Raw genomic sequence first — 14,421 nt, forward strand, 5'->3', positions numbered from 1 at the left:
TGATGAGAGTGGTTCATATCAATACTTCAGAAAAACTCTCCAGTCAGTGCTGCCAGGCTTTTGTAGTTATCATCTGCAGCTTTTGAAGTGTGTGGAATTGTTCTGGGTAGGAAAAGAGCAGAAAGTCTTTTAGATTAAAGTATAACCTTTATGACCACAGAACCGCTGTAACCATTTATAACCAGAGTAACCATTATACCCACAGAAGAAAAATTTCAAGCATATGGAAACAGAATTGGCCCCAGCTGACACATTTAAGCTGTGCCAATGCTAAAAAATGTTAGAGCCTCCTGAGTCTGCAGGAGAAGGTCAGTTTAGCTGGAAGTTACTGTGAATAAGTAGCAGCATCCAATTCAGGTAAAGGAACAGAACTGGCAGAAAGCACAGGTTGAGCTGGAGCTGGTGGTAGGAATTAGGAACCAGAAGCCAGGCAGCAAGAAAGATAAAAGAGATCAGGGGTTATTATATGCAAATTCCTTGTCCAAAATGCTATGAATTTTAATTTGCAGGGGAAAATATTACATGAAAATCTGGAGGATAGAAAGGCAGTGCTGTATCTGGGTTCAGCTTGCAGTCTGCTAAAACACACCACATGGTTGTTCATCTCATGGGATTTTAAGGAGCCATGGTTCACAGTGGTGCTTTGCACCCTGGCTGGCCCATTTGGCAGCTCAGTTACTTTGCAGCATTGGTTTTCATTACTGCACTGGTTCTCACAGTGTTGCAATGCTTTTACTGCACCTTTTCTGACAAAAATGTTGGACCATCTCAACACCTGCTGCATAAACAGTGATTTTCTGTTTTCGAATCTTCATTTTCATCACAGATTCTCTTTCCCTGGCACCCCAGTAAGTCCTTTCTGCCCTCTGCCTTTGTGCAGCTGCAGCCACACTGGGCCATTTCCCCACCCCAGCCTGCTCAGCCCCACCAGTGCTGGGATCAGTCCTCTTCCACCCCTTTTTTTTCTCCTCCAAAAACTTCTCTTTTTAAAATCTGAGGCTTTTATTTCTTCAAGGTCACATCAGATTTAATTTACCAATATGATATATCTAAAGAGTTAATTTAATATTCTAATTTGGCATTTTAAAAAATTGCCATACAAGTATATTGTAAGTATGATCACATCTCTCTGAAATGAAAATCAAGACCACTCAATGTCCTTTTGTCAAAGTGATTGTACCTAATTAAAAAAGAAAGAAATCCCAGCGATGCAGCTTTTCTTCCCATTAACATGCACTGCACAGGTTACTACCTAATTTAATACAGTGTTGTCTTGCTTTGCTCCATTCTTGATGAAACTGCCCTGTTTAGATAAAGTTAGGGGAAATTGTGAGTTAGCAAAAGAAACAGCAATCCCCACCCTACTCCTCAAAGATGTATCATTTGACCATTTATTTCTTTTCCTCAGCAAGTGTATCCAGCTATGGAAGCAGATGGACTGGCTCTTGGCCTCGTAGCACTGCTAGCCTGGCACTCTGAATTCTTGGTAAATAGATAAACATGCCTATAAGATTAAGTGACAAATTCACATCAGCACCCAAAGCTTTGATCAATACCACTAATCCATTAAGGATTACAACAAAGCATCTTATGTTTCTGTCCCTTCTTTCTGGAATTAAATGTGAACCAAGAAATAACAGAATAAAATATTTTCAAAATTAAATGAAAAAAAGAAATTACCTTTTGCACATTTTACATATAAAGAACCCTCATTAGTGCATCTGCTGGCCTGGACAAGCTGCCTTTGAAAGCAATTTAAGTGTAACAAAGTAATTTTCAAATTAAAACAGGAGCTGCAGGTTTACAAAATGAAAATGTAACAGGGGCAGCCACACAGCCAGATCCAAAATCCCATCTATCTCCTGAATCTGACAGCAGTTAATTTGACCAAATGGCAACTGCACCTGAAGGAGAGGGGACAACAGCTGAAGTAAAGCCAAGGCAAACACCTGTTGAGAGCTTAGCAGAGGATTCAAAGTCCATTGAAGTAAGTGGGAATTTTTCTATTGACTTCAACTGTCCAAATCAGGCTTCACTACTTTGAATAAATAAGAGTTTATATCCTCTTTCCCAGTGGAAAGAGCCCCTGCAAGGAGCTCCACAAGAGTGGCTGAATTACAGGGCAATAGGACTCTGGTGCAATTTGTTTAAAGTTATTTTCATGCCTGAGAGTCTGCTTAGAGAGTCAGGCTCTGCAGTGAGGGGATTGGAGAGGATGCTCGCTAACATAATGTTAAGGTGACCCAAGTAAGTGTCCCCTGATATCTGTGACCTGTTAAATAGTTTTGAAAACACACCTGACTGCAGAGAGAGGTTTGTTTATTGCTTGTGATTCGCTTGCCTCTGATTTCCTCCTGTGTCCTCGCTTTTATTCCCCCTCTCTTTTCTGCCATTGTCTTTTGCTTGTTATAATTGAAAACTGGTAAGAGAAATGTAACTTTTTTTATAAACATTCTCCATGAAATAATATTTAAAAATGTAGTGCTCGATGAGCCATCTCCTGGGGTTGTTAGATCAAGGTCATAATGAGTCGGTGCATTTGCTTACTACAATATATAGGAGCCTAATGGCAGCTGCAATCATTTACTTTCCCTCCCTGGCTCTTTGAGAGTTATTTGCTTGGTTACATGAGGTGTCAACATTAATGCAGATGGGGATGAAACCTGAAGAAATTAACATAAATCGTGTCAACGTGCTGTCTTCTGATGTAGTGCCACTTTCTTTAGAATTTCGTTTTATTGCTGTCAATATTTTCCTCTGATCGTCACTGCTGCAACATAATTTCAACACTGAAATTTAATTTCGTCCAAATGTGCTGTCCTGTTCAATCAGCCATGGAGGGTTCACCCAGTCACTCCCTCCTCCCCATTTTTTCCCACCTACTGTGTGATTTTGCTGTTTATGGCTCGTTCCCTGGACTTTCACACCCCCAGCATTTGAGAAAGATGGAAAAAATGCCATGGCATTTCATTTAGTCGGTGTTAACTCCACTCCCCTGGGTTGTGAGAAAGTGAAAATTACTTTGTAAGATAAGACTTGGCTAACATAGGAGCAAATATCACTAAATGCTGAAGATTCAATGAAAATCCAAGTGTAGACGAGGTGTAGACATTAAAGTAATTCCTTTCATGATCTTTAGCCATGTCATTTCATGACCAGTAACTCTTGAATGCTGCTGTTGAATGTTTACAATGCAGTTACAGGTTTCTGTGGGAGAAAAAATGTAATTTCCATAGGGTTCCTGAGGACAGTTGCAGTAGGGTGAATACCACAGAAAAAGGGTAAGATTGATGTCTTTGCTTAAGGTGTACATTTAAATCTACTTGCTGAGTGGAATTCTGTATCCTGGAGGAAGAGAGGGAAGAAGATATCTCAGAGTGGGTAATAAAGTTCATGACTTCAAGCTATGGGGTCAGGAGGGATGGAAATAGCCTTGGGCTGAATGCAAGGGCTTTATACTTATTGGGATTTGCTTTTGATGCTTTTCTGGGAGCAGGTATAAATTCAAGGCCTTCACTTTCTGCTCAGTACTTCCATTCCTCTACCCTGGAACTATTTTCTATGATTATAGGGTCTGTCTTGTTCTGTGCAGCAAGTTCCATCATGTGAAGTGAAATATGTAAGAGGGAGATAGGGAAACAAAGAAGAAGACAAAAAAAAAAAAAACAGGCAAGAAAAGCAAAATAAGGAGCTAAAAAAGAGCACTTCAGAAGTACTTGAACAGAGTGGTCATATTTATATCCATGAGCTGCAGCTGCATTTTAATAGCAGCAGCAGGGCTGTCTTGCTGAGAAAGAGCAGGAGGAGGCAAGAAGACCCTGATGTGGAACAAGGCTGGAGTGTTGTAACCTGGTGGAGAGAGGAGCAGGCAGCTGCCACAGGCTGCTGGAGGTGATTGAGAGCCACAGGCTGGGGCAGCTGTGACAAGGTACCTGAGGGAGCAGGGGACATCGAGGTTAAATCACATCTCCCTGGAGGCTGGTGGTGATGCCAAGCAGTAACAGTATTGCCTTGGGCTCTGCCATTTTAACTCAATTTCTCTGAGTGCTGCACACCTTTTGACAAAATAAATCACACTTTGTTTTGAAGAATTTGTTTTCTGCATCACAGCCTTTTAGTAGTGCTTCTTGTCTTCCACAAGAAAAAACTCAGTAGGAGGGAGGTCTGGCAGGCTGCAGCAGCAATTACCAGCCAAGGGGATATGATTTAGAGACCCACACCAGAGAGGTCCTGGGAGCTGGTGTCAAACACAAACCACTTCAGGGAGGTGCCTGAGAGGTGCACTCAGGGGTCTGTCGGAGAATCTGAAAAGGGGCAGATGCTTGCTCCTACAAACCCAGGAGTTTCGTTCTCCTCCTGTTGGCACCCAGCAGAACAAGGAAATTTCACCTATCATTAGTCTGTATTATGAACAAACTGATGCCCCAGGCAGCTCCAGAAAGATGATTTGGTCACCAAAAATAGGACACAGGGAGACCTGGAATTTTCTCTTCAAAAAATTCAATACTCAGATTTCTATCTGAGCAAGATGACTAAATCCATTTGTACTCTGTGCTTTGAATGTGTATGCTTCAGCTGCTGTGTATGCTTCAGCTGGACATGCAGTCTTCCTTTGTGTATGGTAGGAGATGCTCAGGTAAATGTTACCCACCAAGGGAACCCCACACCTTTTGCACAGATTTTTCATCCTGAAGGACAGATTCTGAATTTTGGACTTTGTTTCTAGAAGAAGTGGCAACGGTTCCCATTATTTCTGAGTGATGATGATACTTGGAGCGCTGTTTGCTGATAGAACAGAAATCACCAAGGAAATGGTAATGTCAAATGGTTGCCTTTCTTACTCTTTTGCCTCTGTGGGCAGGTGACTTTGACATTATGGGTCTGAACATTTCTCTGCCTGGAGTGACTCATTACAAGGGCAGTCATTATGCTCCCTCCAGACAGATTTTCTTCTATATCAATTTAGCACACCTTTAATTATAAGAAGGAACCCTTTAAATTTCATCTCTGTTATAGGGGGCTTTCTACATTCCAGTCTGAATTCCACCCACTATCATTAAATTAGTCCAATTTACATAAAACTGACCTTGCCAAACCAATACTAATATTAAGGGGGAAAAAAACGCTCAGAGTACAAAGTCAAGTAAGTCAAGCAGTTAGAAATCCCAGGATCAAAGTCACCTATGAAACTTTAAATCACCCCTTTCCTAGTTCCAGATATGCTTTGCTTTGCTCAGCATACAGAGTACCTACTGAATAAGTACTTGGTCAGTATTTATTTTAGTCCTTTTTCTTTGGTTATTTACTGAGTGCTACTGAAGCCTTGCATCAAAAAAATCAAATAAATAGCCTTCTAGTGGTTTTACATCATGCTTTCAGTGTTGTAGCTAAATTAATTAGCATGACAGCCCTGCAAGTGTTGGTCCCTGTGTGACTATGACCTAGAACATGGATTAAAAGGGAGTGTTAATGCTGCAAATCCAGTTTGAAATTACTCACATTTAGTTTTTGCTTAATAATGTGTCTTCAGTAGCATGCTATGTGTTCAAGCTGCATTTTCTGCTGGTCTCAGTTACAGAGACCAGCAGAAAATGTTTGCTTGTTTGCAAACCTAACCATGTGTCTATGCTTGAATTCACAACCTTATCTTCTGAATGAAGTGGAACTCCTTTAAATATTAATACAGTCATGTATATAGAAGTTGTATCAGGAGGTCTAGGTCTATAGGAGCTAAAGAAGTGTCCAAGTGCAGTTCTCATTTTGACATTTTTATTTTTGGAGAAATCAATTTTTACAACCCTAATAATTTATTTTTTTTTTGCATAGTGTCTTGTAATGGAGCTCTCAAATGTATTTATATACATATGTGTGTATAGTATATGTTAAATGTGTGTGTGTATGTATATATATATATATAATTATTTGTATATATATGTGGTTGCTGACAGTCTGGTCAGAGAGAAAGTCAGATAAACTTTCCCAGGCATTGAGGCATTGTTCTGGGGATTTTTGAGAAAACTCAGAGAAAGAATTAAAATAATCCTTAATCTTTGCAGCTGTTGTTTTGAACTTTCAAGATGTTTACAAGAAGGGTGTTGTTCCTAATTAGCCAAAGTGAGGGGTGTTGATTGAGGATCAATCAGGTCCACCTTTCCTCAGTCTATAAAAGAATGTGATGTATAAGAAACTTCACATTTCTGTCAACATAGGAGTCGTGTCACTTCATTCAGTGTCCCTAATACAATAGTGACACATATATATATTTAAAACACTTATATATACGATTCCAGAATGCCTTTGACCCCTTTCCCCTTGGACAGGGTGGAAACACTAATTGTAGGGAAAAGGTGAACTGACTGCTTTCCATCCAGCTGTGGAGGGTCATTGACAGGAGAATTTGTCTTCTCCAAGGAGCAGCTGCATGGAAGAACAGCCGAGATCCGGCGGCGCTGGGATTGCTCGAGTGCGGGCAGGAGGCTCTGCAGGCAACGTCCACCCGGACTGAGGGAGCTGTGAGGTGCAGGGCAGTGAGCTGAGAAATTAGCTGTGAAATTCTAGTGGGTTCCTCACTGAGCAAATATTTTCAGAGTCTGAAAATGTGGCCAGATTTGAATAGTTTAATGATATGGCAACAGGATTTTCCTTCTGTGCGATTTGTCCCTCTGCTAAAAATTCAGTCTCTGCTTCCGAACAGGAAAGTTTTAGATAAGACTGTCTCAAATGTTTACATGCAAAAAGCATGGTTTCACCAGACTTCTTTCCAATAAAGCAGCTCAGATGCTTTTCTCAAGATTAAAAAAAAAAAATCAACCAAGGTCCAAAACTAAACATCTCCTTTGGAAATTTTCTGTTGTTACTCTGAGAGAGATTTAGGCGCAAGGAAAAACTGGATGCTGAATAGAAAATCCTAACGATGCTTAACTACAGACATCAATAATTATGAAGCTGATGCTCCTCTGGGTCAGATACAAATATTTAGGTCACATTTGAATACTCCAGTAACATGCAAAAATTGCAAAGGTGCCAGATTTCCTCCTGCTTTTTTCACAAAAAAACCTTCCAGTTATCTGCCCTGCAAGGCTTCTGCGAGATTTAATTTCCTCTTGAATTTAGCTTGGTTTAAAGCCTCAGAGCCCAGCCATGGATCAAGCCAGGAGACAGCCTGGAATTCTTACTGCTGTGCTGGACTTTCAGCATTACATCCAGAGTTTGGCTGTCCTCAGGCTGCTCAGACCACCATTTTCCATTTTAGCTTTTCCAAACACTCACGAAACATGGATGAGTTGAAGCCTTTTCTTTGCCCTTTCTTTGCCCTTTTTACTCTGATCTTGCATAACTCTTCCCCAGCCAACCAAAATCTGCTTCCTTTGTAAATTGTACTTAAGATTATTCACTTTGGGTGCACACCTAGACTCCAGAGAAAAAGATACATTAATATTAATTAATTAATTTGCTTTGCATTCTCCCCTTATGTTACTCTTTTGGTATTTCCTCTCTTTTAGCTGGGAATGAGTTACCAAGGGCTAATCCTGTAAAGTCTTGCATTTATTTCCCAGTTCTCTCTTATTTCAGGGGTGTATAACTCTTTCAGGACCTTGACTCAGGTCTGGATTCAGTCACTGGATTATGGAATATTCTTCAAAAGATAACTGTGAAAATCTCATTACTAGAAACTCTTATGAATGAGACATTAGGAAATACACCACGAGAAGCAATTGCACGTTATTATTTAAATGGCCTAGAGATAGATCCTCTTTTTCTTTAATAGCATCTTTGACCTCCCTTCTTCCTGTAGTCAAGCCACCCAAAATTACATTTTGTAGCATACATTTGTACATGGAGCTGTCATTTGGTTATTTCTTTTCCAAGGGAAAACTACCTTGCTTCTCTTTTTTTCCCCACTAGCGAATAGAAAATTGAGCTTCCAGGAATGTAATGTGCAAACTTCAGTGTTACATCCTGCAAAATTGAGATTGCTTAATGGAAACAGAAAAGAAAGATTTTTTTTTTTATTATGATCAAACTTAAACAATTTTAGATAGTCTTTTGTGGTCTAGTGAATGCAGGGAACTATATCCAGAGTGAATGCCAGAAGCAACAATTACAGTTCTTTTTTTCCTAATTGAATTCTTTGATGATTTTCTCAATTGACTTCAGAAGCCCAAGTACTCAGTCTCCAAAATTCACACCATTGGGACATTAAAATTATGAATTTACAGGAATATTACAAGTATATTTATTATATTCATGTCAACTGAATTTTGTGGCATGGTATACAGTAGATTTTCTTCCCTTAGAAAAATAAAGAAACAGTGAAGCTGGGATTTTAGATTTTTTTCCTACTTTTTTCACCGTCAAACTAGTAAAAGATAATCAAGATTACCCTTAGAGGAAAAAATAGCAAATTTCTGTAATTTTTGTGGATTTTTCATAAATTATCAGTGAATGAAAAATTGCCTGCTGTATTGGAAAATATTTCTGCAAGCTTACCCACACTGGCTGTTTCCATCTGCACTCAGTACAAAATAATCAGTTCACAGAAAAATTCAGTGGGAAATTTTTTTTAAAACTGGAAGATTGGTGTTTGGCAACAAACAGAAAAGGAAACTTTAGCAGCTCATGGCAAGCTGCTGCTTGTGCAGCAGAGCTTCGAGGGAGCAGTGCTGTGTGTGCAGCATAACTGGATGGGGCTCTGCAGCTGATTTGTAACAGGAGACTGCAGGGTGCAAACACCCAGCTCTGATAGAAATGTGCTCTGTGCTACCAGAATAAAGAACATTTTGAGTGAAGCCAAGCAACCTGCCTGCAGTACTGGATACAGGAACGTGGGGTGTCTGAGACCAGCGTGAGGAAACAGCCCAGGCACTGCATTTGCTTGGTCGCTTTAATTAGCCATTCTCCTCTCTCTGTTCTCAGGCAGGATTCTCATCCTTCAAACACATTTTAAAAATTCATAATGTTTACTGCTCGTTCTCATAGCAAGCCATTTGATTTTTTTTTTTTTTAGCTTAAAATTTTATGGTCTTGCTGGAAAAAAAAATTATGTTCTGTCTTAAATCCATTTCTGCCTGGTCTTTCTTAGTCCAAGTTTTTTGGTCAATTTTATATATGGCATAGAAATATCCTTTGTAACATTTTCCTTTTCTCCTTCCTTTAGAACATCTTTATGCCTCAAAGAGTTTGACTCTTAATTTCTTCTTAAAGAATCTCAACCTTATGTTTCTACTAAATCACTGGTGCACTCACTTTACTGAATAACTTGCTTCCCCTGTTATGCCTTCCTTATTTCTGTACCTAATTTGTATTAAAATGTGGCAGTTCAGATTTGTTAATGTGAAAAATAAGGATTGTGCTGCTAAAATTCATTTAAGGAAGGAAACTGGAGCTGCCACTGCATCTCCCCAGCTGCAGTTTCAGTGACTTAAATGTTTGCCCATTCTTCATGTGAATTCCCAAGCATGGTTCTTTGGTGCTTCAAGCACTTTTCTTAATAAGAATTTTGTGGAATATTCTTATAAATATAAGAATATTCCACAAATTTCTTATTATAAAATTATATAATAATATAACAAAATATAACAAAATATATAATAAATATATTTTGTTATATTCTTCAAAATAACAACAAAGTTGTTTGTTTGTTTGTTTTTTTTTTAAATTTGTTTTGGAGAAGTAAATAGACAATAAAATTAAAGAAAGAAGATACAATAAAATGATTTTCTATAAAACGGGAGTGTAGTAGAAGCAGATGGAAATATAAAAACAAATCTGGCTTTGATTGCATGATAATATATAACCTCTTCCTTTAAGAGTTGCAGAAGATTATGAAGCTGAAACATAGAAAAAAGAATATCAAAATCTGCAATTAGAAAGGACTGATGTTTTAGCTAATTTCAGAAGAAATACTTTCCAGGGGTAGACCCAGTTTAGCAAAAGAAGAATATGTGATCTACTTCCCAAAGTTTCTCTTTTCCTGATCACATGATACTGTTGAGGTGGCAAGCCAGGCTCTTTTCTGTTGTAACATTTCCATGTCAATGGATGGTGTGCATATTCTTCTATCTTCCCTCCCACAATTTCAAATTTTTAATTTTTTTTTTTTTTGTATTGTGAAAGAGCATGTTGGAAATTTAAGGCTTGAGACCATAATCTGCTATTATACAAATGTAAGCAAATTTCAATACAACTGAGCTATCAGTAAATTAATCACCTAATAGGCTATTAACTAAGTATATTTATTTTTCTGTGTTAATGTTATTAATTTCCAAAACACAAGATCATAATGGGAAACATCAGTCCCTGTGGAAAGCCAGAGTAAGATCCAGCTGGTGTGATAACACTGCAGCTGATGTATTCCTGCAACACGTGAGACTTCCTAACTAAGCCTCTTAATTGTTCCTGGAGGTTTATTAAATCTTGTAATTTTGTATTTTTGTGAGGGGTGTCTGGAAAGGAGGTGCTGCCAATGCAGAATAAACAATGCAGAAGAGTAAATAATGTATGTGGAGAGGATAATGGTGATTTCTTGTGTTCCACGGATGATTGGGAGTGACAAAAGCAAGGGCAGCCTTGCTAATGATCCCTGGGAATGAGGAAGCGTGCTGATTTCCAGAAGATTGTTGAGTTTTGTGCCAGTGCAGTGCACTATTTCTTGCATTAAATCTCCTAATGACAAGCCAAACAGCACCTTTTAATTGCAAAATTTAATTGTTGCATGTGATCAGGCCCTTTGCTCCCAGTCAGTGTGGTTGGAGTTCTCCCATGGGATTGAGCTGTGTGTGATCACGGCACAGGTGCCTTTTTTCCAGCTGTCCTTCATTCAGGATTCCTTCTTAGGAGCAACTCTACAAAAACATCACTTCTTTTGATGTTTATTTCTTCCCTCCATCCCAATTGGTTTCTAAATTGAAGTCTCTTGTTACTGCTAAAGTGCCCATTTCAACATCTTCATTTCTGTTGTATTTCTACAGATTTTGAGAGAAACAGGCAGTTTATAGTAATTCCTGTTAGCAACACATTCAACTTTCTCACCCCAAAAATTCAGCCTCAAAATAATTTACCTCTCTAAAAGTGATTTAAAAATGTATCTGAGGTAGGTGCTTAATTCTGATTCAGTTACATTCAATAAACAGCTGCTTACACAAATTCAGTTACCCTTAGAGTTTAAACATTCAATTAACCACAAGATTGATACGTGAAATATTTACTTGCATAATAATTGGGTTTCAAAATGCCTTACAGAGGGGGCTGTGAGGCATTTCCTGTTTATGGATGGGGAAGTGAGGTGATTCACTGATTAAATCAACCTGTGAAGCACTGGCAGAACTGGGAGCAGACTGAGCCTTGCCAAGCCCCATCTGTTGCTCTGATGGTGACAACAAGCTCGTTTCAGCTGAAGTCTTGCTTCAAATAATTACCTATGCAATGCTAGGAATACTTCAGACAATTATATGTAATGAATATAATGCATATATAACATTTCATGAATATTTAAGAATTACTAGTGTATATGCTAGAAAATTTTCACATGGGTTCTACACAAGAATATTTTTTGAAAATAGGATTATTATGCATTTACTCTAATAACTTACATAATTTGCTTTTATTTGTTAAAAAAATTTCTTAAGGATCTACATCCTGTGTAGGAAAAATAATATTTAAAAATAAGATTTCTTTATCTCAAAACTATTGGCAGAGTCAGGGGACTTCATTAGCTCGTGGAGCTCGTTTTGGTGTCAGAGGATTGGTGTCAAACTGCAACTTCCACTGAATTATAGAGAACTCCTAAGTGTGGTATAAATGAAATTAGAACTGGGTGAGAAAATATGACTTAATCATAAATCAAGTGATATTTCAGGTGAGACAAAAAATACATGTACAGGCAGAATTATGTAATTGAGTCACATTCAGAAATATGAAAAAGCTTCAAAGTGAAGGATTGTTTCCTCTGGTGAGCTCTTTTCCAGCATTAAGAACATGTGAAATATTGATGCATTGCCCCAGTCACCTGGAAGACTCCTTATTGCTGGAGTAAACAAAGTCACTTTAATATTTTTGAAGGTTTCTCTGCATTATAAGGAGCATCATGGGAGCTTATTAAGTTCATTAGAATACTGAAGAAATGTTAACAGCAGTTCTAAGTGCTTCTTTACTCCAAGAAAACTTTGTTTGGTTTTTTTTTTTTTTTTTTTTGTAGTTTGAGAAGGAAAATACAGGCAGTGAGCATTGGAAAGAGACCCATGCTGGATGAAATGAGGAGAAAAAAAATGTAGCCACTGTTGCTGTTAGCAGTTGTGGAATCTTTTGGGGAAACCTTTGAGTTTAGGGAAACTGTGTATTTTCAGTCTTAAAGCTTCATTTCTGTTTTTGCATCAGGCGAAGAAATATCTAGCAAGAGATAAAACACTAAAATAAAGTTTTGGTAGCAAGATGCAGCTTTGAAATAGCTCAGCAGAGAGATCATTGAGGTGTCTGGGGCATCTGTTGATCTGACAAGCTGTATTATGTACAAACAAAATATATACCTTAAAAAACTGCATCACTCCTGCACCAAGAGCACTGCCTGCAGCTGATGCTTCAGACAATGAGGCTGCAGAAAGCTCCACTGCTCCAGAGCACCTTCTGATTTTCTTCCACACTGGGATCCCAGATGAAAGCCTGACCACATGGATGCACAAGAAAGCCTTCAGATAAGAGAAAGAACCTCCTGGAACCAGCCTGGATGTGAGCAGCAGGGGTGAAGTTTGAGTCAGAGATGGTGCACGTGGGCTGGGCATGTGAGGATGCTGCTTGTGTCTGTGGTGGATGTAAGGGTCCTCTGGGACTCAGCTGAAAACTTCCTGGCCTTTGGATGACTTCTTGCCTTGTGGAGGATGCTGAAGGAGAGTGCCTGAGCAGATCTGCCTGAGCTGGAAAGCAGTTCTGTGAAGCATCAGCCTCAGGGCAATGACAGAGTTTGGTTTTGATGGCATTATCCAAATAAATAGTGAGATAGCAGCAAAAAGGGTGAGAATGGATGCAGCTCCGTGGAACCTCTAGGAAGCTGGAAAGAGGGTAGAAACGTTCATTAAAAAGTAAAGAAGGAGAAGGAATGAAAACTGGGAGGTGACAGAGAGTGAAAGGAACACAAGAATTCAAGTGACAGGCTGGTTGCAGGACAGAGATTCACAAATGAAGAATGGAAGCTAATTCAGGATTTTAGAGACTACATTAAGGCTAAGTTAATGACACCTAAGAGCAAGATTGAGCTGTCTCTAGTTTGAGACACAAAAAAGAACAGCCCTAATCAACTGTTGTAGCAAGAACTTCAACAAACTGAGAGAGATGATCAGCTGAGAATCAATGGGACTAGTGAAACTCTCACAGGTTTGTGTAGAGGGACACAACAGCTCCATGGCAATGGCCAGAGGAAAAGGAGAGAGAAGGAAGTGCAGACAGTTGGAGTCTGGGATGGGCAAGCAGAAGAGAAGATTAACAGATAATTAATTATGCACCTCTGGCATGGAAAAAGGAGAGGCTTGAGCCTGGCTCTGCAAAGTGCAATATGGTGCCAGCAGGGCTGTAAGAATCCCTCCTTCACCCAGTTCCTTCTGTCTGCTAAGGGACATTTTACAATTTTGTAGTTAATAGGGGGGCCCACAGGTGAGAACTCTGGTGTGAACCAAGAAGGGTCAATGCAATATACTGAATATAGAGTGATAACAGAAGGGGAACACTCCAGCAGGAGCAGTATGGGAGCAGACCACAGTCGGGTGATGCAGAGGTTCCTTGGTTCATGAAGAAACTTATGCATTGTGGTTGCCTACAGATACAGAGGGTAGGAGTTGACCCTCTGATATTTTCTTCAGTTCACCCTCAATTTCTGAACTGGTGTTGTGGCTTTTAATTGTGGAACCCAGAAGTGGCTGGGGTCAGCATCCTCCCAAACCCCCTTTTTCTCCTTGGGTACCCAGTATTTCCAGTCCCTGCAAGGGATTTCAGGGTAGCTAATTACACTGGCCTTCTTTCTTTTTCTTTTATTTTGTTTTCTTGGGGTTTTTTTGGCTTTGTGCCTGTTGTGAGGGGATATGAAGCAGACTAAGATCTGCCCTGTTATGCCTAACTAGAAAGGAAATCTTTCTCATCCTTATGTAAGTGTTTTGAGTCCTTGTCGAAATGATGTATTCCCAAATGGCACTGGTGTTAATGTGAATATTGAATTATGAATAGATTTTTATGACACATATATCAGAGTTTTGAAGATCACAAGGGAAAAAAATTTCTACTGACTGCAATTTGATGAAAAGCACACAAAGCCCAGAATAGCTGCTGATTTCAGGCGCTGTTTTAGTTACAGGTATAAGAAAAAAGCAAATAGGTAAAGCAACATTTTTCCTTCACTTCATGTGTATGTACTAGTTCCACTGTGAGATTAAAACCAGC

The 14,421-nt window shown here is 39.1% G+C and overlaps 2 long non-coding RNA genes across 7 annotated transcripts in view; both read left to right on the forward strand.

Moving 5' to 3' along the window:
* LOC135309228 (uncharacterized) overlaps nt 1-14,421 on the forward strand; it is a 217,214-nt gene that overhangs the window by 49,649 nt on the left and 153,144 nt on the right. The window lies entirely within an intron of this gene.
* LOC135309479 (uncharacterized) lies at nt 2,030-6,517 on the forward strand. The gene is made up of 3 exons (XR_010369735.1): nt 2,030-2,247; nt 4,730-4,814; nt 6,412-6,517. It is a non-coding gene; the product is annotated as an uncharacterized LOC135309479 (long non-coding RNA).

This window comes from Passer domesticus, chromosome 10 (genome assembly GCF_036417665.1).
Source record: "Passer domesticus isolate bPasDom1 chromosome 10, bPasDom1.hap1, whole genome shotgun sequence".
Taxonomy (NCBI): Eukaryota; Metazoa; Chordata; class Aves; order Passeriformes; family Passeridae; genus Passer; species Passer domesticus.